This window comes from Lagopus muta, chromosome 3 (assembly GCF_023343835.1).
Source record: "Lagopus muta isolate bLagMut1 chromosome 3, bLagMut1 primary, whole genome shotgun sequence".
Classification (NCBI taxonomy): Eukaryota; Metazoa; Chordata; class Aves; order Galliformes; family Phasianidae; genus Lagopus; species Lagopus muta.
This window is the reverse complement of record NC_064435.1, coordinates 78,279,668-78,305,184: the sequence shown is the minus strand read 5'-3', so window position 1 is coordinate 78,305,184 and position 25,517 is coordinate 78,279,668. Positions and strand designations below refer to the sequence as shown.

The 25,517-nt window shown below is 40.6% G+C and overlaps 2 long non-coding RNA genes across 2 annotated transcripts; both read right to left on the bottom strand.

The window, feature by feature from the left end:
- Window positions 1-2,036: 2,036 nt before the first annotated feature.
- Window positions 2,037-7,056, bottom strand: LOC125691065 (uncharacterized). The gene is made up of 3 exons (XR_007375903.1): window positions 6,971-7,056; window positions 2,216-2,268; window positions 2,037-2,124 (listed from the first exon to the last, which is right to left on the bottom strand). It is a non-coding gene; the product is annotated as an uncharacterized LOC125691065 (long non-coding RNA).
- Window positions 7,057-22,026: 14,970 nt separating this feature from the next.
- On the bottom strand, window positions 22,027-23,475 carry LOC125691063 (uncharacterized). The gene is made up of 3 exons (XR_007375901.1): window positions 23,441-23,475; window positions 22,993-23,045; window positions 22,027-22,470 (listed from the first exon to the last, which is right to left on the bottom strand). It is a non-coding gene; the product is annotated as an uncharacterized LOC125691063 (long non-coding RNA).
- Window positions 23,476-25,517: the final 2,042 nt, after the last annotated feature.

The following is a 25,517-nucleotide window of genomic DNA, read 5'->3' as shown; positions in this document are numbered from 1 at the left end:
ACACACCCTGCATCTCCATGTAGTTTTACATGTGTACAGAAACCCCACTGGCAGCTTGCTGAGTTAAACCACACTCTGTCTCAGTTATTTATTGGAGCATAAAATGTGAACCTTTATACTTCTATTATCTTAGAGCGCGCAACCTGATGAATTATTCTGCTGTATTGAGGCTATATGGAAGGCTGTATTATCCTGAGGTTCATGGGTTATATGGAGGGGCAAGCACTATACTGAGGTGAGTGTTGTAAGTATTACATGGTGGATTATTTATGAAGCATTATACAAAAGGAGTTGTTATTTGGAGGAAGCATTTTATTGAGATGCACACATAATATGGAGGGATAGGCAATATATTTGGATGGGTGTTACAGTGGCAATAAATGAGAGACATAAATAACAGTTATGGTCTTTTTTTTAATGATAGAGATTGAATTGGAATGTGGAGATACCTTGTTTTTTGTTGGGAGTGAAGCTTTCTTTCAGTTCTTAATTTATATCACTGTAAAATGTGAAACTTTTAAAATGTATATTATCTTAACATCCACTGCCAGAGAATTTATTCTGTGCTACTGAGATTGTATGAAGGCAATTCTAGGGGAGTTATTGTATAAATAGGTTGTTATATGGATCTGTACAGACACCATATGGAGGATAGTTATATTGAAGAGGGTGTCATATAGAGGTGGTGAGGGTTACAAGGAGGTTGGCATTATATGAAATTGCAAGGTTTATAGGGAGGAGTTAGTGTTATGTTGAGGTGAACAATACAAGGTGGATGATTCACAGAATAATGCTTTATATGCATATGAAACTTTTGAGACATTATCTACATGCAGAATAATTATGATCAATTATCTAGGCTAATATAGTGTCATATATACAGACAGTGTAATACTTCTGCAAATCATCCTCCATGTAGTGTCCACCACGTAATGCCTGCACCATTGTATAATGCCCTTCTTCCCTAAAATGTTCACAGACTATATAATGCACTCTTCAGTGAATAGCAGCCTTTGTTCTGTTTTGCCTGGATTACTGGTTTTCTAGAACTGAGGGAGTTGGCAAGAAGCTTGATTCCACCACATTTTATTTTGTTCACCAAGGCTTTAATTACTCTTCTGATTAATAATTGCTTTTAAACTTCGTGTGCCATTGAGGTCAGATGAAAAGTTGCCCAGAAAATGCGTTGTCAGTGATATCACCACCTGACACAGACCACATCAGTGAGGGATGCACTGAGATGCGCTTAAACTCACAGGATGTAGAGGGTGCTGTTGGACTGAGCATCTCACGGTGGTCTGAGCACACCTCAGGAAAGATTGTGCCTTGTCCACATGTTTTTCCTGGCCTCATATAGCTGAAACTCAGGATATTACTATCATTTACTAAAAGGAAATACGATTAGAAATTATAATTCACTTTCATCTTTGTAAATACGAGGATGAGCTGATGGCAGTGTCAGTTTTAATAGCAGTTACATAAGCCCACAAGCAAAACACTGATTTCACTACCTGACACACATTGTAAGTTTTAAACATTAAGAGAACTGTAAGATCAATTTGTGTTACAGAGAACCTCATGTGGAAATTGTTTGTCCAGTCTCTTTTTTAATCACGAATCATAATGTACAAAGTTTCTCCTTTTTTGTTTCCCTTGCAACGGCCAATACTACCTTTAAAGCAGGAGAATGTGGCAGGGAAAAGCAATCAGGCTCATAGATGGATGAGCTGAAAAGGAACTAACACCCTACTACATTTTTCACCCCAGTTTTCAAGGGAGTCTACTTTTAGACTGAGCTTTGAAATAAATGATTTACCCCATTTACCTAGTCTTGCTCATTGCCTCCAGTCTGCCAAAACAGCGTAATACTGCAGAGGTACAAAGAAAGCCTAACTGCTCTTTAAAAGTGGATTTCCTTTGTTGAAGAACAAGATTTCATTTTTTTCTAAGACAAGCACAATGCTTTTCTCACTGATAGGAGGGTATTATCTAAGATTTTGGTTCAGGTACTTGGAAGAGCAGACATTTTCTCTACTCACTTCAATAGCACAGGCAAGCTTGGAAGTCACTGAAATGGCAGGCATTGAGCAGGCAGATGTTGCCTTAAGACGGATAGGAGGATCTCTGGGAAGGTACAACAGAGTCTTTAATCATTTATTGCTCACAAATCTCAAACTTCCTAGTAGGACCAACTTCCTTGTCCGTATGCTCTTACCATTGAGATCATCAAACCAGGGACTTTTATCAGAGACAAGCTTTCCTCAGTTGCTGGAAAGAAATAAATCAACACATGTAATAAATCAACACATGGGGTTGCCATAAGCCAGAGAAACCAGGACCCTGTGACCAACTCCCTCCTGCAGCGGTCATTAAATCAGATTTCCCTCAGAGACAGTTCTGAAGAGAATAAGGCATACCACAGGTGACAAGCTTCTACTGCTGTCCTTGTGGCTGTTTTCAAATAAAGGCCACGAAACAAAAAGCAGGGGGGAGGTAGTTTCCCAGACATGTCTAGAAATCCACCACTGTATAACCAAGATGTTATAATCGCAATATAATCAAGAGAGTAAGGCAAAGCAGACAACAATCACAAAAAGAGAATAAGTGGAAGAGCTTACCCTTGGGTTGAGCTCACCAGAAAACACCAAAAGAGGGGATCTCCAGAAGAGATCCTTCCTCTCTGGTAGCCAGCTCTTAAATAGGTCTAGGAGGGCTGCAGCCAGGCTCCACCCCTTCCGGCAGCACAGGTGAATTGCCTTCACCTGTGCTCCTCTGGCTGACTCATGGCTCACCTCAGGTGATCAATCAGAGGTTCAGGCTGTGACTCAGCAGTTCCCATACAACCACACAGTTAAAACTAAAGCAGAGGGAGGGGTCGAGGAAGGAAACAGTGCGGGGAGACTCTTAATGAACTAGGTTTCAGAAAGCTGAGAGATGCTATTTCACACTGTCACAAGACAATGTGAAATATGTCCCATCTCTCCATATTCTGCTCTTCTACCTGACTCTCTTGACTTGTCTGCCAGGTGACTCCATTGCAGCTTTCAGTGGCATGCAGTTTGAACAGCAGGATTATTTATGTGTCAGTGTACAACTAATTACCCAGCTGAAATAACAGTAAAGGTTCAATGTTATTCTGCAGGCATTTGAACAGCAGCTATGATGACTCACTCAGTCCTACTATTGCTTTTTTTTTTTTTTCCCCCTCTAGTTCCTGACTTTTAAGACCATCTGGGTGGACAAGGACTCACTCTAAGCTAACCTGGCCAAGGACCATGCATATATACACACACAAAATGCATCTCTCTGCAATGCAGCACATGTGAAACATTGGAGAAAGCAGGTGAACATATAGAAAGATATCTCAATGCAAATACATCCACATTGCCCCTGTACCAGCAGATGCAGACTGAAAGATTCCAGAGGCTCATGTCCTAACTCAAAATGCAAGACCATTTCCTAAGTGTAGCTCCCTCAACAGAGCTACCACCAAGCCCTATTTCCCTGAGAAGCTGTAGCAGAAGAGCAGAGCCTCCCAGGCTCCTGTGGTACATGGCAACATCTTTCTCCTGGGTACCCAAATACCCAGGTGTACACATATTCCTTTCCCCCCTCACCTTCACAGAGGTTTCAGTCTTGATGTACCTGTTGCTTACATGCATTTCTGCATCATTTCTTCAGCATCTCACAATCTCCTAACCTCCCATAGAAGAGAGGGTCTGCCAAAAGTCAAAGTTCTTCAACAGGAGGAAGCTAGAGCACAGTTAAGGCAGCAGACATGGATGAACACTTTCAAGTGCACGTTTGAGCTGCTCTCAAATCCTCTAGCTGGAAAAAAGAAATCCAGAGCCTTCTATTCCCAATCTTGTTGTTCAAGATCTTACCTTCACCAAGGAAAGGTACAGTCTCATTTTCCTTAGCCAGTGATTGCCTCCACCAGGCATGGTACAGGAGGTGCATAAAGCAGCACCGGAGGTAGAATGGCAGATACTGAGCATAGACAAGAAAATAAGAAAACGTAGAGAATAAAGGCATGCTGTTCCCATTCTTTATGGGAAGAATGAATAAGCTCTTTCATACCTTTTTTTTTTAAAAAAAAAAAAAGTTCCAACCAGCTCAATTTTGAATATTTGCAGCACACTAGTTCTGAAAAGAACATTAAAGGAGGTGCTATGGTGCTTAAAACCCTTCTGTTACAAGCTTAAGGTGCATCAGTAAAAGAACAGAAAAGAATCTTGCAGGGTAGATCACAAGAGTAGGTTATATTGAACTAGTCATTAGGGCAGAAGGCATTATCCTGAAACATGCTAACACTTCTTTATCAACATGAATGTTAGATTAAAAAAAGCATTTTCATGTATCAGTTTCATTTTTTTTTTTCCCCCCCCCAATAGTCTTCAGGAGTAGTAAGAAGTCCTGACTGACAAGCAAACTGAACTACATGAATTGGCTAAAGCAGTCACTGAGGGACTTGAGCAACCAGTGTCTTCTGAACAAAAATTGGAAGTCAGCTTGCCAGCCACCTAGCATGACCTGACCAGAACACAGCAGATTATGCTCTTTTGCACAGTTCTCAGCAGGGTCACACTTCAAGGGCAGAGCATCTTACTCTCATTTGTTGATGCCTCACTCAGTTGAATCCCATTGCTTAGATCATAAGCTCTGTGAGACACGCACCTCACTCCTCTGAGTACCCAGCCCCTCACAGCCCTTGGCAAAGAGAGAAATCCTTTGACAAACCGTACTGCAAACATTGGTGAATACAAAAGATACAGTTCAATGAACTCAGAATCAGAGCAGTCAGAGTTCAAAGGCAGTTGCTACTGTGCAAAGGAAATCTTTTAAAGGATTAAGAATTAGATTATTTGACTGGCTCCAACAACATGCTCAGCTTGTTACAAATAAAAGCAAAAGACACTCTGGCAATCAAACCAAAGGCAGACAGCAACTGCCATGACAGCTTCTTGAAGCATCTATTTTGATGTCCATTTTCAGGGAATGAGGTAAGGTAAAAGATGACTCAGCTCCAGAGAACTAGGAGCTTATTAGTTTTTGAGGGGCAGCAGAAGTGGTGAGCCATAAGAAGAGAAAGCTGAGATTTGTCCGTCACGGCAAGGGACCAATTTTCAGCGTAATGGAAGAACACCAGCAGCTGTGCAGATGACAACTCCACATCTGTTTGGTGCAAAGAAAGAGCAGTTCAAGACACAGATACTAACATTTATGGGCTTACAGATACCTTGATTACAGTAAGCTGACTCTCTGCCACCTACAAATTACCATCTAAAACAAATCATCAAGCAAAGGTCAGGATAATAGAAGGTGCTCCGAAGTTCAACCAAAGACTTTGATTCTTGGCAGAACTGCATTATCCTGCAGCTCTTACTGTGAAAGGGCTGCATTTTCCAAAGTGAACCTTATCTCTCCCAGCTCTTCTCACCAATGCATAATTAAATTACAGACATTTGAGTATAAATTAGCTCAGCCAGTATGCTCCTTTGGAGTCCAAATGCAAAAAACAGCAGTCATTTGCTTCTATGGTGAACTCAGCTGTATTTCTTTGTGCTCTGACAACAGCCAGACTTCCTTACTGTTCTCTCCTGTTTTGAAGTAGTTGTGCCACAGTATCATTCTCTCCCTAAGCTTTTAACTTATTGTCTTTTCCACTTCACTTTGGCAAAAAGCCATGTTTCTGCCTGCATACCTCATGTCCTACCGTGTTTGAAGAACACCTTGCCAGTACTTCGGCTTCCTGTTGAAAAGCCATCTAACTGATCCAAGTTTGTTGCATGTAGTCTATAGTTACATCTGAATTAAGGAAATTAAGTTAGGTTAAAAATTATGTGAGGTGTTGAATCGGCAGCTGCAGATTTGACCTTGCTAAGCCAGGTTCCTGCTGCCAATAACAGATGCTTTTCTACAGACTTAGACAATTAGTGCAGACAGAAGATCTCGTATTGTTTCCAAAGAACACTGTTAGCTCCCCTATCTCTGGAATGTGAGACAGTAGACTAAAACAGCAAACCACAAATTAACAAAGAAGCAACGGATTGGTGAGCAGAGTTGTGGCCAATGAGATGATTAACAAGAGACACCCAAGCATCCTTCATCCTAACCCAAGTCCAAGAAAATAACAAAATGATCTTCATCAGAAAGACCAGAGAGATACACATGTGTAAAAGAGTGGAGACTTGGGGCGAAGGGGGGAATGTCAATCATTCTGGGGACTCATTGTAAAAATCCAACCTTTTCTTGGACATCTTATGTAAGCAACTTCCTCTTTAAGTATGTGCCTTTCTTGCCCTCCAGTATGCAGGTTAGGTGAGAATATCCCCCTGCATCTGGCATATGCTGATTAAACATACCTGCTTTATAACTACTCTGTGGTGATAGAGTTTGAATTCCACATGTCACATTCCAGCTCCCCCTCCTGGGGTTTCTACTTCATTTCAGTAGGCTTGTACATATTTATGCTAGGATTATATATGTGTTTCGATTTCTTTAAACCAGTACAGTCATGACCTGGGAAATAGTGTTTAAAGCTAATAACAGAAAGACCTAAATTTGAGAAACAACAAAGCATCATGCAACTGGAACTTTCCCTTCTCCCTGATGCCTATGCTCTGTGTTATGACAAGGGAAAGATATTGTGGATTACTCTTTCACTGGGGTCTGTGGAATGCTATATACGTAGGAAATCTGGAAGACCATCTCTGGGGAATTTTGCAATTTTAGATCGCTTTGGTATATCCCTGTTTCAAGCTGCCATAACAGCAGTCACAGCTTTTTATTCAAGACAGCTCACTACCCTTACACTCACCACTCTTTCTCCCAGAAATTTGATACACTGTGCTTCTGACCAGAATTCCAAAAATTCAGACTATCATTTAAAAGGCAGTACATGAAGCTGAAACAGGGAGTTCACATTTATTCTTCGTGAAATGAGGTAAAAAGTGAATTCATGACTTACATATAGAAGACAGACACACAGCACAACAGAGGGCTTCCGCAAGGCACAGAAAGCAAGTGCCACACTACTAAAGCAAGCAGATTTGGTCCTGTCAAAGAAAAAGACGTCCAACAATGAGGATGAATATGAGAATATATTAGGACAAGAGATTTACCCTTACTAGAAAGGCTTTTACTGAAACGGGATTGTAAGACATACACTGTGATATTGACAGTATAGTGAGACCAGTACCAAGCACGGTGTTTTACTGGCCCTTGGTGGGAGATTTAAGGTTTATTATCAGCAGTCTGATTATTATGAAGCACTTCATGTTTGCCAACACTAAGAGGAGGGTATTTGCTCTGCACCTTCAGAAAGTTTCCTCATTCCTTCTCCACCTCAGATACAGAAGGAAAAGACCGGTGTCAGTGTCCTCCCTAAGTGGGAGGAAGCACGCTCTATTCTTAACGGAAGAAGGAGAAAAAAAGACTCCTGCCTCCTGCTTGCAGCAGGGAATATGCCAAGACGCACTCATTTCATCTGAGATAGCACTTCTGTGAGCTTGTGCTGGAAGAGCACATGTGGTCCCACCAGAATAGGTTGCTTTCCAGTAAGATGTCTACATCTGCTGCTGCTTCTGCCAACAGTTACAGCTCATTTGCCAGAACATGCAGATTTCATACCCCAGGGACCTCAGGAGCACCCCTAGGCTGAAGATAGCATGTGAATTTTTACAGCTGTAAAGGGAGATATTTTTGCTTTTCCTTACATAAAGATGCTCAGCAAAGGCACCTGGAAATCATAATTTGTGTTAAGCACCTTCCAGTGGCTCTGTGCATTCTTAAGCTTTATATACCTTATCTGTACACGCATACAAAACACACGTAATTCCCCAGATTAAACCCCCCCTCTGACTTTCCAGTGCAGAAAGCCATTAGGATAAAAGGAAAGGGAAAGAAATATTAAGGGTAAAAAAAAGACGACGACAGGAAGGCAGGTATAAGAGAAGAGGCAGCAACTTATGCAGAGAAAACAACTGCCCTGACTTCAAAACTCTTATTAACAGCCTTTTATCATCAACTACAGGCACCAGGATGGCTCTGACACTCAGGTCTCCTTGTCTTTCTTCCTTGCAGCTCCTTGCTAGGATCAGGCAGCTCACCTGGGGGTGCTGATCTGATTGTACCTTCTTGAACAGTATGCTGCTGAGCAGCTAGTACTGCCATACAACCATCAACAGTCACCCAGGCAAGGGATCAGAGATAGTCCAGATCCCTTTCTGAGGGGCAGCAGGGAAAAGCAAGAGAGAAGGTCCTATGCCAGCCAGAGTCACCACATCACCCGAGACCATCTGTTTATCTCAGTCTCCACCAGCACAGGGAGGAAGGGACAGCAGATACAGTCTTCTTCACTTTAGCAAGAGCAGACCTACTGAGAAGGAAGATAAAGGTACACAAAAAGCACACTGAGCCTCACGGTGCAGCCAAATAGCCTCTGCCTCCATTTGGATTAGGGCAATCTCTACTGCTGGTCTTCCCATCCAGCACTGAAATAGATGCTTTCCCCTACAACCCAACAGAGATAAATACCTCTTCATGCCATTGCCAGACCATTTATAAGCAGGCTAAATCTGTAGCCAGGCTGTCATTGCCACATACCTGCAGAGCATGCTGCAACCACCTGAACTGCTGGGAGTCCTGCAGGCACTCACCTCCATCCCAATCTCAGGCTGTACCTGCTTTTCTCATTAAGATTCAAAGCAAACAACAAACTAAATCCTGCAAACATTGTTGAGGAGGGAACAGGCAATACCTTATTACATCCCACCTGTTTTGGGTCTATCAGGGTTATTACCACAATGAGATAATTTTGAGATAATTCAGCCCCTTCTCCCCAGGAGTAACATCTAGGGAAACTTGGAGATATCAGACAGTAGTCTGCAGTTCTGCTGCTATCTGCAGTTTACATTCCCATTTACATTACTGCAGTTTGTGCAAGTAAGCGCACACAGCTAAAAATTTTCTCATAAACGTGCATTTCACATCACCCACTCAGCAACTCCAGGCAATGTTACTAGGCACAGGGCAGAGTGGCTGGAAGCCTGTGTGGAAGAAATGAAACTGTGGATACTGGTTAATGCTCAGCTAAACACTAAGCAGCAATGTGCCCAGGTGGCCGAGAAGGACAATGGCATCCTGGGTTATCTCAGAAATAGCAGTGCCAGCAGGAGCAGAGAGTTGACCATCTCACTGTACTGAGCTCTGATGAAGGCACACCTCAAGTACTATGCTTAGTCTCAGGCCCTTCACTAAATGAAAGGCCAAAGAACATGTTCAGAGAAAGGCAACAAAACTGATAGAGGATCTGGAGCACAACTCTTACAAGGAGCAGCTGAGGGAACCTGGATTGTTTAATCTGTAAGAGGCTCAGGGGAGACTATATAGCTCTCTACAACAGCCTAAAAGGAGCCTGTGTAGGAGCCTCTTCTCCCATGTTTTTAGCAATTGGACTAGAGGGAATGGCCTCAAGTTGTACCAGGGGAGGTTTGGATATTAGGAAAAGTTTCTTTTCTGAAAGAGTGATCAGGAGCTGGAAGAAGCCGCTCAAGAAGGTGGTTGAGTCACTGTCCTGGTGGTATTCAAGAAACATTTAGATCTGGTACTGAGGGACATGGTTGAGTGGGGAAATATTGGTGGAAGGTATACAGCTAGACTAGATGATGCTGAAGGACTTCCCAATGTGGTGATCCTAGTGGTGCACATTTTTCATAAACAATGCTTATGCATCCCATCTAAATCAACCCAGTTAGGTTTTTGTGCGTTTCTACGCACAAAACCACTTCAATTATTATTATTTTCCTGTGGTGTATCAGCTGGTACAGTAGAGAAATTACCTTCTTCCCCAGAAACTTTTCTTCCTGGCTGTAAGAAAGCCTTTGTTATATTTAGGTGCACAAACAAGCAGAAATTGAGCTTTGCCCTACATGCAGCTTTATAGCTCACTAGCAGAGATTACAGAAAACAGCAAAGGCACCTCTGCTATTCACCCTCATTGCAGCCATCAGACAAGGAAGCACTGTGTGTGATCAGTAGGAAATACTGCAGCACAAAGATAGAATTGAAATACTCTGCCAACAGCTTCAACCTGCTGTCAGCTCTGGCAAGATCAAGTATAATCATCATTAATTTCCAGCAGCACAGGCTGGTTAACTCTCACACTACATATACCTTCCCAAGCAAAAAAGGCATCTGACTGTGTCAGTATAAGGACCCAGGAAGGTGTGAAATGCAGAACTGTGCCTGGAGGATCAAGCACAGTGAGGGACAGATATGCCTTTCACAAGTGAGGTGAAATGCTCCCAACATCTTCCCCCAGAGACAGAAAGTTATTTACAATGGAATTAACTCTCATGGTCTGTTATACGAAATTCACCACTAAACATAGATAAATACTTGCTCCCCTGCAAATTCAAAAGCTATGGTAAAGTCAGAGATGTAGGGTGCACATGCTTTCCTTAATCACAGATTGCTTCATCCATCTCTTACGGTTCTGCTAGGCTGATGATGCACCCTTCCACATCTGCTGTTGGGGTGCTGGAGGTTATGCATAGGTGCATATCAGCCCTAGGTGTAAGTAGATGATCTCCAGCTAGCAGCCAGAGACAGAGCAGTACAAAGCCAGCTGTACCTACAGCTCCTGGCTGAAATGCACATCAGATCATCAGCTCAGGGTCTTTGCCCCAGCCCACATTTCCCATCCAGCAGCACTGACTTTTTCAGCTTTCACAGAAAAAGAGCATGCAATGCCACTAGGCTCTTTCTGGCTGTCAGTCTCCAGCTCCATAAAGCTGTCCTGTATTTCACTACAGCATATTATTTGTAAAATGAATATTTTATTTTTGTACCTGACATGAAGCAGACACTACTCCTGTTTTCATTTGAGTTGAATAGGGTGTCTATTTCTGTTCTTTAGAAATGTCACAAAAGCTTCTATTACTTTTATATCATGGATAGATTGAGTTCTAATTTCAGTGGATTCTGCATTAAAGCCAAGACATTGGAAAAACATTTTTTATGAAAGTATTTGAGCAGTTTGTTTTGAATCAGATGAGGAAAGGGAACACAGTGTTTTGAGCCACTCACATCTGAGCACACTTAAATAAGAGGAAAGACTAATTGTATTTCCTGAAAAAGTAGAACTGCAAGGAAGAAAACACTTCATGAAGCCTACTATTTCTTTACTTTATATGGAGACCTGAGTTACAATACATTGTAAAGCAAGCATACTTCTAGCATTTTAACTATCTATCTCCTTAATGTTTGTGTAAATGCATTATCTTTATTATATTTCATTACTTCCATTTTCAACTATCTAGACAACTAAAAAAAAAAAGCAGAAGTTGAGTGATGGTAAAGAGTCATCACAGAGGAATCTTGTACTTTTTCAGCTTAATGTGAAAAATAAAGTAGTTTTAATTGCTCAGTACCTAATAAAACAGTGAGAAAACACTAAAGAATTTAGAACAGTAAAAGTATTTGAGAGCCTTTAATCTAGCATCAAACACATACAAACAATAAATGGTTTTCAACAGCACTCATTAAAGTGAAGCTTCAGTGAAGCTGACTGAATAATTTCCTTAAACAACTAATCATGCAGTATAATACAGACAACAGCAAATCTGGCATCCCTTCGTATTTTAACATCAGATGAAATGGCTTCTTCAGAAGTCATTTAATTAAGCAAATTACACCAAGTCCAAGAGTAACCAAATTACATTTTTAGTTGCTCAGAAGCTTGGTGCCTATTTTTTCAATATAAAACAATCAAAAAAAAACCAAAAAAAAAACAAAACCAAGATAAGCAAGGAATCTGAGAAGTATTATAATACTAACATACCATCCATTCACTAGAAGCAAACAGTTCAGATGGAAAAAAAAAAAAAAGAAAACATCACATTTGTGTTTCTGAGAAGAAAGAAAGGCAAGAAAGTAAGACCTGAGGAACCACAGGCCAATAAGCCTCTTAGAGATGTGGGGCAGGACCATGACAATCTCTAAATTGAAGAGCTAAAAATTTGAAAGCTGGAATATACTCATTGTTAAAGAATTGGTTGGACAGTTGCAGACAGAAAGTTGTGGTCCACAGGTATATGTTCATGTCAGTCATGAGTGGTGTCCCCCAGGAGTCTGTCTTGGGACCAATTTTTTTCCATCAATGGCTTAGATGATGAGATTGAGCATACTCTTGACACTAAGCTGAGTGGTGCAGTTGCCACAACAGAAGAGAAGGAAACCATCCTGAGAGACCTATATATGCCTCAGAAGTGAGCACATGAGAACCAAATCATGTTCAACAAGACCAAGTACAAGCTATTGCTCTTAGATTGGGGCAGTCCCAGGTATCCGTACAGTCTGGGAGAAGAATTCATTGTGAGCAGCCCTGCAGAAAAGGAACTAAGAGTTCTGGTGAATGAAAAGCTAGACATGAGCCATTGGTGTGCTCTTGCAGCCCCAAAGGCTGACAGAATTCTGAGCCACGTTGGAACAGGGGAGATATCCTTTATTCAGAGAAAGGTGAAGCACTGGCACAGGCTGCCTGGAGGAGCTGTGGATGCCCCATCTGGGGATGTTCAAGGCCAGGTTGGATGAGGCCCTGGGCAGTATGATCTTGTTGGTGGCAAACCTCCTCCCTGGGGCAGAGTTGAAACTAGATAATCTTTAGGGTCCCTTCCAACTCAATAAACTGTCTTCATATAGCATACATATAACTTTTAAGTTTGTTATTAAACACTGATTTACACCAGTACCTGAATCCTTCTGAGTAACGTGCCCGAGTTTTTCCTCCTGAATTTGATGCATCATGTAGACATTTGCAGGCACTGTTACAGTTTTCAGCAAGGAGAAGAAAACAGTGAGAGACCGGCCATGCATCCCACAATTAGACCCCAGGCTTAGCGAGAAAGGAAGCACCCTGTCCCACTCTTGATTCCACCACAGATCTGCTCTGAGAGACATTTCACTGAATGGGCCAGCTCAAACAAATTTCCCCGCTCAGCTTTTAGACTCACAAAACAGGAATGCAAGATGTGCTTGTTGTCACAGGTCCTGCCTGCAGAGAAGCAGAGGAAGAGCTATTTACAACTTGATTTTCACTTCTGACAATATCTGTACTTTTTGGACATTAGTGTGTTACTAGAGTATAACAAGAATATTTGGTCAGTACAAGTGCAGTAATCTGGCTAGTAGACAGTTCAGAAATGAGGAAGTGGCTTTGAATGCTTGAATTATGGCTTTTACTTATTTGGGCAGGCTGGACAAGTTTGAGATACTCAAGTTGAGGACACATTCTGGCAAATCCAGGCACAAGGTCTCCTGACATTTCAGCAAACCCAGCAAGATACTTTCAATGCCAGTTTCCCACATTCTGAACCATATGTTTCCCACAAGTTCTCATTCAACCCATACTTCTGTTATTTTCAGTTCTTCCATCTAATTAGGAGAAACTGCAGTCTTTGGAAACACCGAAAATACTTTCAATGTGGAAATTCTAGATATCAACTAACTTTCCACAACTGCAAGTATTTCTACTCAGTGCTACACAGTCCTGTTCCTGGTTTGAAAGTGTATTTATTCTCAATTCCACTTGCACACAAAGGAAAGAAGAAAGCAGAAAAAAAGCTGGCAACATTCAGTCCATAGAAGAGAGATATGTTATTAGTGAACAAATGCATAAAAAGGATGTTATTTACAGAGTATGGCTACTGCAACTAGTTGCTGCAGGCAGAACACGAAGTCAAATTACTGTAGGGGATACTGAAGTTAAACATTAAGGAGGGAATTTGACTCACTGTAAACAAATGGAGCTACCAAATAAAATAGCAAGCTTGCAATAATTGATATCGTAGGCAGAGCCAGACATTCAAAGGTGAATGAGGAATAATGAAAGTAAGGTCTTCCACCCACAAACAGGAAGAAAGAATAAATCAGCTAATTGAGAATTCAGAACAGCAGAACCAAGGTGAGTAACCCTTTCTCCCCCCCCCCAAAAAAAAAAAAACCAACAAAAACACAAATCTGCCCAAATCAACTTACATAAGTAAGCAACTTTTCCAGAGCAACAAGGGTGAAAAAACACAAACTAGTCTGTGCTGCTTGTTTACTGAATGCGTTGGTAGTGAAAGATAACTTACATAGTTCTCTTGTGAAATATAAGCCTAACTTCTGGTTTGAGAAAGTAATTTTCTCAGTTTTGGTTTGCTTTAAGATAAAGCATTAAAAAAAATTGTGATTTATAACACTTTGAACATGAGATACATCTGCTTTTCTAATACGGCAAAATGTGATATGCAAGCACATTTAAGATTCTCACTTCAAAAAAGAGCCCCAAAACCCATTCCTTCCAAAACAGTATTTCCAGCTATCAAAATATTCTGATAGCTCCTTGAAGGAATGAACAAATCAGTAATTCCTATGAAGTACTACAATTTCATCAAATCAGCACTTCATGACTTAAACCTTCCCCTGAAAATTTCAGCTTCACTACAATAGTACCAGAATCTACGGAGATGAATTAATGAGATGAAGAGACAAATTTTTTTTTTTTGAGTGGGGACAGGGAAAGGGATAAAAGAAAAAAACTAATTTGAAATTGTAAAGTAATCCAAGCTCAGCATATGAGAAAAAAAAAATTCCTGACAAGGAAAGGGGTTCAAAAACTACTTGGAACTGCCAGCATTAATTGCCTGTGAGGTATAAGGTGGAGAGAGGCAGAAAAGAGCAGATATTAAAATGACAATAAAAGCAAAAGAATAACAGGTTCTGATGCAATATTTGAGACACTGCTTGCAGTTACAGGTGCTGCAGTACGGGAAATATCTCTAAGTAAAAAGTATGTAAAAAATGAGAGCAATCAAGAACTTCACATCTTACAAAAAAGTGATCTACAGACCTTAATAAAGAAAATGTCACCTACAGAGCCTAGCAACAAATTGATGTACTATCAGTGTTAAAACTGTTAATAGAAGCAGACTTCATTTGCAGGCAAGGATCTTTGCTCCTTTGTTATTCGACATGTTGCTTCAGAGACTGCTGCAGATCTTTATTACTTAGCTCAACACTACTTCAGACCTTTTTCTCGAAAAAAACACAACATAATTACACAAAAGCATAGCAGATATACATAAACAGGAGAGATACACGTAGAATGATATGTAGCTTTGCACACAGTTTTGATGCACACAGAGCTCATTCTAAATTCAACCTCATATTCTCAAGACACATTTGCTTTAAGACAACCCCTTTAGAGGATTAGCAAAGCAATTAGAAGTATTCATCAGTAAAACCCTGTAGTGATTCCACTTGTCTGAACTAACACTGGTTCAGAATACTTGACAGTACCAGACAGATTTTGCATTGTGAGTGCCTTCCTCTGGTGATGAAATTCTGAGATTCTGACATTTCTTTTTCACAACCTTCAATAAGGCTTTTAATTCTCTATAACTCTTGCTGTTAACTTCAATGCACACGGGTGACCATATTGGCAGAATACTTCCATTAACAAATTTGACCCAAGGAAAAAGTAAAATTGAAGGCACATTAATTTTCAAATGATTTTCAAAGACAGGTGGCACGTTCCTAGTCTCCAGGCAAACCTTACTGCTCTTTATTGTATAAGCAGCACAATGATTTGGAAATAATTCAGGACAAAAGTTCCATGGTATTGCTCGACTCTCCACAACAATTTGGTCAGTCACAGAGCTTTTGAACGCTTTTGCTTACAATCATAAACAGGATTTTTAAGGCAATATCAGCTACCTCAAGTGGAAGAGAGCAGAATTATGGGAGTTAGTCTCTACAATTAAGCTAAATGTTTCCTTCTCACTGATAATGTGGATGTATATTTTTACCTGCAGCAGCAGCAGAGCGTGACTGTAGTCCTGAGAACATCAGTTCTTCACTGGAAGTCATTTTGAAGAGCAGCCTGACATGCTGAAGGTTGAGCAGCATGCATCTGTAGCAAAGATGGGCAGTTCCTGGAACTGGAGAATCAGGAGATAATTAGAAAAAGACTGAGTAAATCAAGGAAAGAGGGTCAGACAACAAACACATTGTCAGCCACTCTGACAGAGGAAAGCAATTAAACTCAAGCAGGCAAGTAATGAGTCAAGACTACCCTTTCTGAATTTCTTCATAGACTTCCAGGTGCTAGCTAACTACTGTGTAATCACACTCAAATTGATTCTGGGTATGTTCAATTGGGCTCTGCAATAACCTTCAGATACATTCATAAAATGATATTTCTATTGCAGTTTATGACAGTACTGACACAAGCTCTTGGAAAAGAAACAATAAAAGTAGTCTGCCTAGAAATTCCTCAAATCTGACAGGGATTAAAACACTTTCTTCTTCATTAGAAATCATTCATCCATTCAATTCTGACAGGCAGGCTTTTCCAGAGAGGCACTCAAGGAATGAGCTGCCTTCGTTGGGATTTGTGATTGTTTCTAAACCACAGCAACAACTGAAACACGCTCCTAATCTTGGGGAACTCCTATCCAAATAAACTGACACAGCACAAACTGGACTGCATAAGCACTCCAGTTGCAGCGGTTTCCCACAGTAAAGCAGCTGAGCTGGTAAGGACCTTGGGGCTGTCCCTCTGTAAGCTGACAACGGAGATCCTGCAAAGGGTAAAATGAAGCATGACAAAAATGCATAGAAAAGCATTACTGTATTGGCCAGTGTTTCACAAAGGATGCAAATGGCAGAGAACGCAGAGAGCTGCTTTTGTTGGAAATACATTCTGCAATAGTCTGGCATCAGAGAGATAGGGAAAACAAATTGAGAACCAACGGAAATGCAAAAATACTCTTTGCAGAAGAAACGTGGGGCGATAGTGGTTCCTGCTCTGGGTATCCTCTCAGAGGGGCCAAACGTAAAGGAAAACATGCTTAATTCTCTTGCAAGTCCTTAGGAGTCAGCTGCAGCATGACAGAAACACACCAGATCTGAAAGTCCAAGGCCTGTTCAACCTGAGAAGCTATTAGATATCTCTAGAGAAGATTGGATTTCAGTCAGGATTTCAATTCTTCTGAAAATATAACCTTCACTGTATGACACATTCTAGCAGTTCCCAGAGCTCAGACCTGTCCACTAACACCTGGCTATCTCACACCCAAATCTTAACAGAGAAATGCAGAGTGAGGTGCCTCTGACAGAAGATCAATTGCACTGGAGCTTCTGTACGACATGAAAGTGTTCTCAGTATAAATAGCTGAACACAGTTGACTTCTATGACATTCACTTAAACACCGTTCAGAAAGCACAGTTCCTTCTGTGGGAAGAGGTAAACCCTGGACTGAACAATCTAAAACATGCTAAATAAAGAACAACTACATAAAAGTAAAATTGAAGTGAGCCAAAGCATGTATAAAATCAAGTTTATGTTTACTACAAGTATTTTGAAGGCAAGATAACATTATTACAGAGGAATAAGACATCACTTTCTCAGAAAAGAGATGGCCACTACCCCTTCAGTACATGCTGCTGTGTTGCACAGATGCTCATGGTTCGCTGTTACAATCATATTGATCAGAGGCAAGAAGCAAACAGGATGGGATGCTGCCCAACTTCTCTCCAGTCTGAGAACTACCACTGCAGCCAGGCTCAGCCTCAGCAGTAGACTATGAGCAATTTCATAGCTGCCATTTTATTGGCAACTTAAATATATAGGTACTCAGAGCTCTCACTATAGGTTTTAAAGCAAAGATTCATTTTGTTGGTAATATTAAGTATAGATTCAGGTTGTAACTGGTAGGCTTCCTAAATTATTCCTCCTTTGATTCTGTAATCCCACAAGTGCCTCTGCCACCTAAGCCAATGACAGCTTGATTCTCACCAGGATATATTCCCCAAAAAGCTTTCAAAGCTTCCACAAGCTTGTCTGACACACAGATGAATCCCTTCTTTCCTGTCCCAAATTACATAAATCACAGTGGCTCAACCAAAAAGAACATAAGGCTTTTTCTTCTTCAGAGTGCCCTCGTTATTTCTCCAAGTTGGCTTCTTTTGTCTTTCCCAGCACCACCACTCCCTGCCCTTACTAAGTTGTTCCTTAAGCAACAGGGATCACTGCAGCAACAGAAAGCCTGGCAGAAGTTTGCACGGCAGCAAGCTCAGTGAGCATCTTGCTGTCTAGCTCCTGCCCTGGCTTCTTTTCTCCCTTGGTCTGTATTTGAAATCCCACTTCACAAAGCCCTCTGAGGAAATCAGAAATAGCACTGCCCACCACGTAAAGCATTTGTTGTCTTGCGTGTGCTGAGCACAGGAAGGGACTGTTCCATAACTTCCACCATTCAACTGCTGAATTCCTCCTCTTTACTCAGGACAGGCCTAGCAAGTGGGCATGATAACGAATACAAGATGCTGCTAAAACAATTCATGTATATATTTAATATTAGATTCTCAGTTTATCAGGCTCAGAGCTTACTCTCAGAAAATGTGGAAGCATACTAACTAGAATAAAAAACATATATACAGATTAAAATCAAAGTCTACGCTAAATCTGTCCTTACATAAAAGGCCTCAACCCTAGAGTAATTATCTTCTGCCTGTAACATTCCTCTTTATAATTTCAGTATAAATGTACAATTCCTCAAGTAGCACGTGCTAAGGTAAGTGTGAAGTCAAACATGTAACTAGGAAAGCAAACAAGACTTCCCTCCTCTCAGAAAACAAGCTCCCTCGTTGTTTCAAAACAATCTCAGATTTACCTTATAAAAAAGGTAGGTGATCATAATTATTCTGCTATCAGACAGTGCTTAAAGAATAGCATACGTACACAGAAAACAAAATACTTTGTAAATAATCCTACATGTAACACACCTCAGCATAGTGCCTGTCCCTCTATATAACCCCTCAAACTCTCCCTAACACACCTTTATAACACTTGCCTCCCCTCTATAAAACACATAAATCACAATCCACATAATGCACTATTTATATTATGCCTCCCAGAAAATAGCCTTCCTATAACCTCATTTTAACATAATTTCAGCAGCACATGCAAAAATAATGTAAATACATACATTTACAGAGTACAGTCCAATAAAAAAGAGTTAATGAATGATCCTTTAATCCCAACAAAAAACATGCTCTCTCATTATTCCAATCCACTTTCAAATTTATTTAAAAAAAAAAAAAGCAACCACAACTATTATGCATGCCAGAAGATGTTGTACGAGTGTCACACCTATCCTTCTGTAAATTCTCCTCACTACAACCTCACCCAAAATATAACACTGATTTGCCCATATAACATCTGCACCTCAATAGAAAACTCTCCAAATAAGGCCCCTTTGTATGACATCCCATTATACATAGTACTTGCCCTTCTATAGAACACCCTCTCTCTATATAGTTTCCCCTTCATATAGCATCTCTCTCAGTGTAAGCTCAGTATAGAAGTAATTTCTCAAGTACTACGTGCTAAGATGGTATAAAGATACAGTATTCACAGTCTAATAATGAACTGAGACATAACACAAGGTTTAGCCCTCCCCAAAAGACACTCTCTCACTGTTCCAAATAATTTTCACATTTATCTACATAAACAACCATAACTGCTAAAAAACATTGTCTGGTATACAGAATAGTGTCATATATAGACAATGTAATACTTCCATAATTTTTCCTCCACGCAATAACCTCCTAGTTTATAAAGCCCACTTGACTGTGTAACGCCTCTCTCCATATTATCTTGCTCCCCTTTGCACAAAGGACTCTTGAATATGATTATACACATACATATAATGATATATAATATTTGTAGACCTCCACTTAAATAACACCTCCCACATAACAATCTTGATATAACCTCAATATATGAGAATTCTGATTGTGCAAGCTAAGATAGCGCATAAAAGAAGGTTCATGTGTTGCAGCCTCATAAAAAAAAAACTGAGACATATAAAGATTCATATAGTACAGTCTAGTAAACAACTGAGAAAGATAGCATTCACTTACCTCAGAAAAAAAGCTCTCTACTTATTCCAATCCAATTTCACACTCACTATAAAAATGTAAGTGGCCATAATTATTCTGCACAAAAGGCAATATTTTAACAGTATCAAATATATACAGAGTGTAATTCTTCCATAAGTTATCCTATATACGATGCCTGCCCCAGTGTATGCAGTTTTACATTTTACAATCCAACAAACAACCAAGACAGCAGGGATTCCTTCACTGTTTTTAACTGTAAATATTATATATGCCAGATATAATTATCATATATCTGGAGATATTATGCACTCTCTCTATAAATAATCCTGCACGTAACACCCACCTGCACAGAATACTCACCCCTCCACATAATACTGCACCTACAGATTACATCATCCTTATAACGTGCTCCATCTCTATACTACAGATCTTAATAGTATCAACCTGCCGTACAACATCCACATACATCCATGTAACTCCCAGTTATATGATTTGTCCCCTATAAAAACTTTCACACAACCTTAACATAAGAAATTCTCTAATAGAGCAGCTAAGAATCTAATTAGTAAGACTCACATTTTACAGTCCAATAAAGAACTGAGACAGCAAGCTTTGCTTCTAACACAAAAACTCTCATCTCACTCTTGATCACAGTATACCCTTGTGATCAAGAAAGCCAGTGGTATCTGGAGGTGCATTAAAAAATCCACCCTGCTCTGCCCTGGTGAGGCCACATTTAGAATACTATGTCCAGTTTTGGGTTCCTCAGTTCAAGAAAGACTTGGAGCTTCTAGAGAGTCTAGTAGAGGGCCATGAAGATGAAGAGGGCTCTGGAACATCTCTTTTACGAGGAAAGGCTGAGAAATCTGGGACTGTTCTGGAGAAGACTGAGAAGGGATTTCATCACCGTTTATAAATAGCTAAAGCATGGGAGCCAAGCGGATGGGGCCAGACTCTTTTCAGTGACACCCAATGACAAGACAAGGCAAAAAACACAGGAAGTTCCACACAAACATGAGGAATAACTTCTTTACTGTAAGAGTGACAGAACTGGAATAGGCAGCCCAGGGATGTAGCACAGTCTCCTTCTCTGGAGGTATTCAAGATCTGTTTGGACACTTCCCTGTGCAATCTGCTGTAGGGAACTTCTTTAGTAGGTGAGTTGGACTTGCTCACCAAAGGTCTCTTCCTACCTTCACAGTTCTGTGATTGTTTCAACCTAATTTCACATTACTGAAAAAAAGGTGTTATCATAACCGCTACGAATGCCAGGCAACACTTTAACAAGTTCAAGTGTTACACATACACACACTTCAGTAAGCACCCCACATAATGCCTACATTAACCACTTGCTATCCCTATGTTTACCACTCACTCGTCCTCCCATGTATATCACCCTGTGTTTACTGCTTACCCCTCCACATATAATACCCTCATGTTTAATCCCCTACACCTGCCACATAACTGCTCCCCACATAATGGCCCTGAAATTCCTGCTTGCACCTTCCCTCCCCAAGAAGTTTATCACTTCAACTCTCCTGTAGAATACTCTGGTCATACACTTATCACTCACCTCCTTTTAATATAACACTCTAATCCTATACACTTGTTTTTACCACTTGCTCTCTCCAAATAATGCTCCTCCCATACAATGCCCCATGTTTATCATATAATTCTTCTTTATGCCAGAAAATGTTTACAGCATTATATATTTTATGGAAGTATGTATCTGCACCATAAGCCCCACATAAATATGGCACCGGACTCTCCATTTAAAGCATAAATATCAAGAACACATTCCCTACAAATAATGCCCAACTCTGTATAACACCAGTCACATATGCTGTTCATCATTTCCAATCAGCCACCCCTCTGCATAATGTCCCTTCCTCCTCTATAACATCCCTGTATATTGCTCTTGATCCCCTCCAGTATTAAGCTGCCCTCCCTCAGGTATTACATCAATACAAAAGAGAAGCTCCTGAAGGAGCACATACAAAGTTAGGTGTGAAGAGTCACCTTTTACAGTTCAATAGAGAACTGAGACAGCAAACAAACTTACACTCCCCTCAGAAAATAAACTCTCTCATTGCATCAAAACAATCTCAAAATTATTTAGGTAAAACAAGTGACCATACTTATTCCATATGCCAAAGAGTATGTTAACAGGTTCACATATTTAAATAGTATAATACGTACTTACGCTTGCCTACCAAATAATGCCCATGTAATGCCTCCCTCTATATAACATTCATCCAAGTCTTGTAACATTCTCTTCAATATAACACCTCCACCACATCAAGCCCACAACTTTTGACATAACACCCCTTGCAATGTAAATCCTTCCATAAAACCTCCCTCATAACCTCATCATAACAAATGACATTAACTTAGCATGCACTACTTGAGAAATACAGTGCAAATACTCATATTTCACAGTTAAAAAAAAAAAAAAAGCAAACTTCTGTTCTGATCCACTCAAACATAGCTTCCTCATTGCTCAAAATCAATTTCACACACCTGAAAAAAAAAGTGTGACCATAAGTCATCTGTATGCTGGACAGAGTTGTAACAGCATTATAAAAACATATGTAAGTAGAGAAAAAATACCATACATTATCTAATATAACATTCACATTGTCATAACATCCAGACATATAAGGAGCCTTCTCACTGCACACCTACTTGCCTATAACACTCTGCTTCAAATAAAGCCTCTCATACAGTAAACTTCACATAAACTTAAAATAATAAATCATCAAGTAACTCAAACTAAAACAAGCATAATGTTGCCCACAGTGAAAGGAAGGTGTTATCTAAGATTTTGGTTCAGGTACTTGGAAGGGCAGACGTTTTCTCTACTCAGTTCAATAGCACAGGCAAGCTTGGAAGTCACTGAAATGGCAGGCATTGAGCAGGCAGATGTTGCCTTAAGACAGATAGGAGGATCTCTGAGAAGGTACAACAGAGTCTTTAATCATTTATTGCTCACAAATCTCAAACTTCCTAGTAGGACCAACTTTCTTGTCCATATGCTCTTACCATTGAGATCATCAAACCAGGGACTTCTATCAGAGACAAGCTTTCCTCAGTTGCTGGAAAGAAATAAATCAACACATGTAATAAATCAACACATGGGGTTGCCATAAGCCAGAGAAACCAGGACCCTGTGACCAACTCCCTCCTGCAGCGGTCATTAAATCAGATTTCCCTCAGAGACAGTTCTGAAGAGAATAAGGCATACCACAGGTGACAAGCTTCTACTGCTGTCCTCGTGGCTGTTTTCAACTAAAGGCCACGAAACAAAAAGCAGGGGGGAGGTTGTTTCCCAGACATGTCTAGAAATCCACCACTGTATAACCAAGATGTTATAATCACAATATAATTGTGTATAATCAATAGATATCAAGATGTTATAATCGCAATATAATCAAGAGAGTAAGGCAAAGCAGACAACAATCACAAAAAGAGAATAAGTGGAAGAGCTTACCCTTGGGTTGAGCTCACCAGAAAACACCAAAAGAGGTGATCTCCAGAAGAGATCCTTCGTCTCTAGTAGCCAGCTCTTAAATAGGTCTAGGAGGGCTGCAGCCAGGCTCCACCCCTTCCGGCAGAACAGGTGAATTGCCTTCACCTGTGCTCCTCTGGCTGACTCATGGCTCGCCTCAGGTGATCAATCAGAGGTTCAGGCTGTGACTCAGCAGTTCCCATACAACCACACAGTTAAAACTAAAGCAGAGGGAGGGGTCAAGGAAGGAAACAGTGCGGGTAGACTCTTAATGAACTAGGTTTCAGAAAGCTGAGAGATGCTATTTCACACTGTCACAAGACAATGTGAAATATGTCCCATCTCTCCATATTCTGCTCTTCTACCTGACTCTCTTGACTTGTCTGCCAGGTGACTCCATTGCAGCTTTCAGTGGCATGCAGTTTGAACAGCAGGATTATTTATGTGTCAGTGTACAACTAATTACCCAGCTGAAATAACAGTAAAGGTTCAATGTTATTCTGCAGGCATTTGAACAGCAGCTATGATGACTCACTCAGTCCTACTATTGCTTTTTCTTTTTTTCCCCCTCTAGTTCCTGACTTTTAAGACCATCTGGGTGGACAAGGACTCACTCTAAGCTAACCTGGCCAAGGACCATGCATATATACACACACAAAATGCATCTCTCTGCAATGCAGCACATGTGAAACATTGGAGAAAGCAGGTGAACATATAGAAAGATATCTCAATGCAAATACATCCACATTGCCCCTGTACCAGCAGATGCAGACTGAAAGATTCCAGAGGCTCATGTCCTAACTCAAAATGCAAGAGCATTTCCTAAGTGTAGCTCCCTCAACAGAGCTACCACCAAGCCCTATTTCCCTGAGAAGCTGTAGCAGAAGAGCAGAGCCTCCCAGGCTCCTGTGGTACATGGCAACATCTTTCTCCTGGGTACCCAAATACCCAGGTGTACACATATTCCTTTCCCCCCTCACCTTCACAGAGGTTTCAGTCTTGATGTACCTGTTGCTTACATGCATTTCTGCATCATTTCTTCAGCATCTCACAATCTCCTAACCTCCCATAGAAGAGAGGGTCTGCCAAAAGTCAAAGTTCTTCAACAGGAGGAAGCTAGAGCACAGTTAAGGCAGCAGACATGGATGAACACTTTCAAGTGCACGTTTGAGCTGCTCTCAAATCCTCTAGCTGGAAAAAAGAAATCCAGAGCCTTCTATTCCCAATCTTGTTGTTCAAGATCTTACCTTCACCAAGGAAAGGTACAGTCTCATTTTCCTTAGCCAGTGATTGCCTCCACCAGGCATGGTACAGGAGGTGCATAAAGCAGCACCGGAGGTAGAATGGCAGATACTGAGCATAGACAAGAAAATAAGAAAACGTAGAGAATAAAGGCATGCTGTTCCCATTCTTTATGGGAAGAATGAATAAGCTCTTTCATACCTTTTTTTTTTTAAAAAAAAAAAAGTTCCAACCAACTCAATTTTGAATATTTGCAGCACACTAGTTATGAAAAGAACATTAAAGGAGGTGCTATGGTGCTTAAAACCCTTCTGTTACAAGCTTAAGGTGCATCAGTAAAAGAACAGAAAAGAATCTTGCAGGGTAGATCACAAGAGTAGGTTATATTGAACTAGTCATTAGGGCAGAAGGCATTATCCTGAAACATGCTAACACTTCTTTATCAACATGAATGTTAGATTAAAAAAAGCATTTTCATGTATCAGTTTCATTTTTTTTTCCCCCCCAATAGACTTCAGGAGTAGTAAGAAGTCCTGACTGACAAGCAAACTGAACTACATGAATTGGCTAAAGCAGTCACTGAGGCACTTGAGCAACCATTGTCTTCATATGCTTCTGAACAAAAATTGGAAGTCGGCTTGTCAGCCACCTAGCATGACCTGACCAGAACACAGCAGATTATGCTCTTTTGCACAGTTCTCAGCAGGGTCACACTTCAAGGGCAGAGCATCTTACTCTCATTTGTTGATGCCTCACTCAGTTGAATCCCATTGCTTAGATCATAAGCTCTGTGAGACACGCACCTCACTCCTCTGAG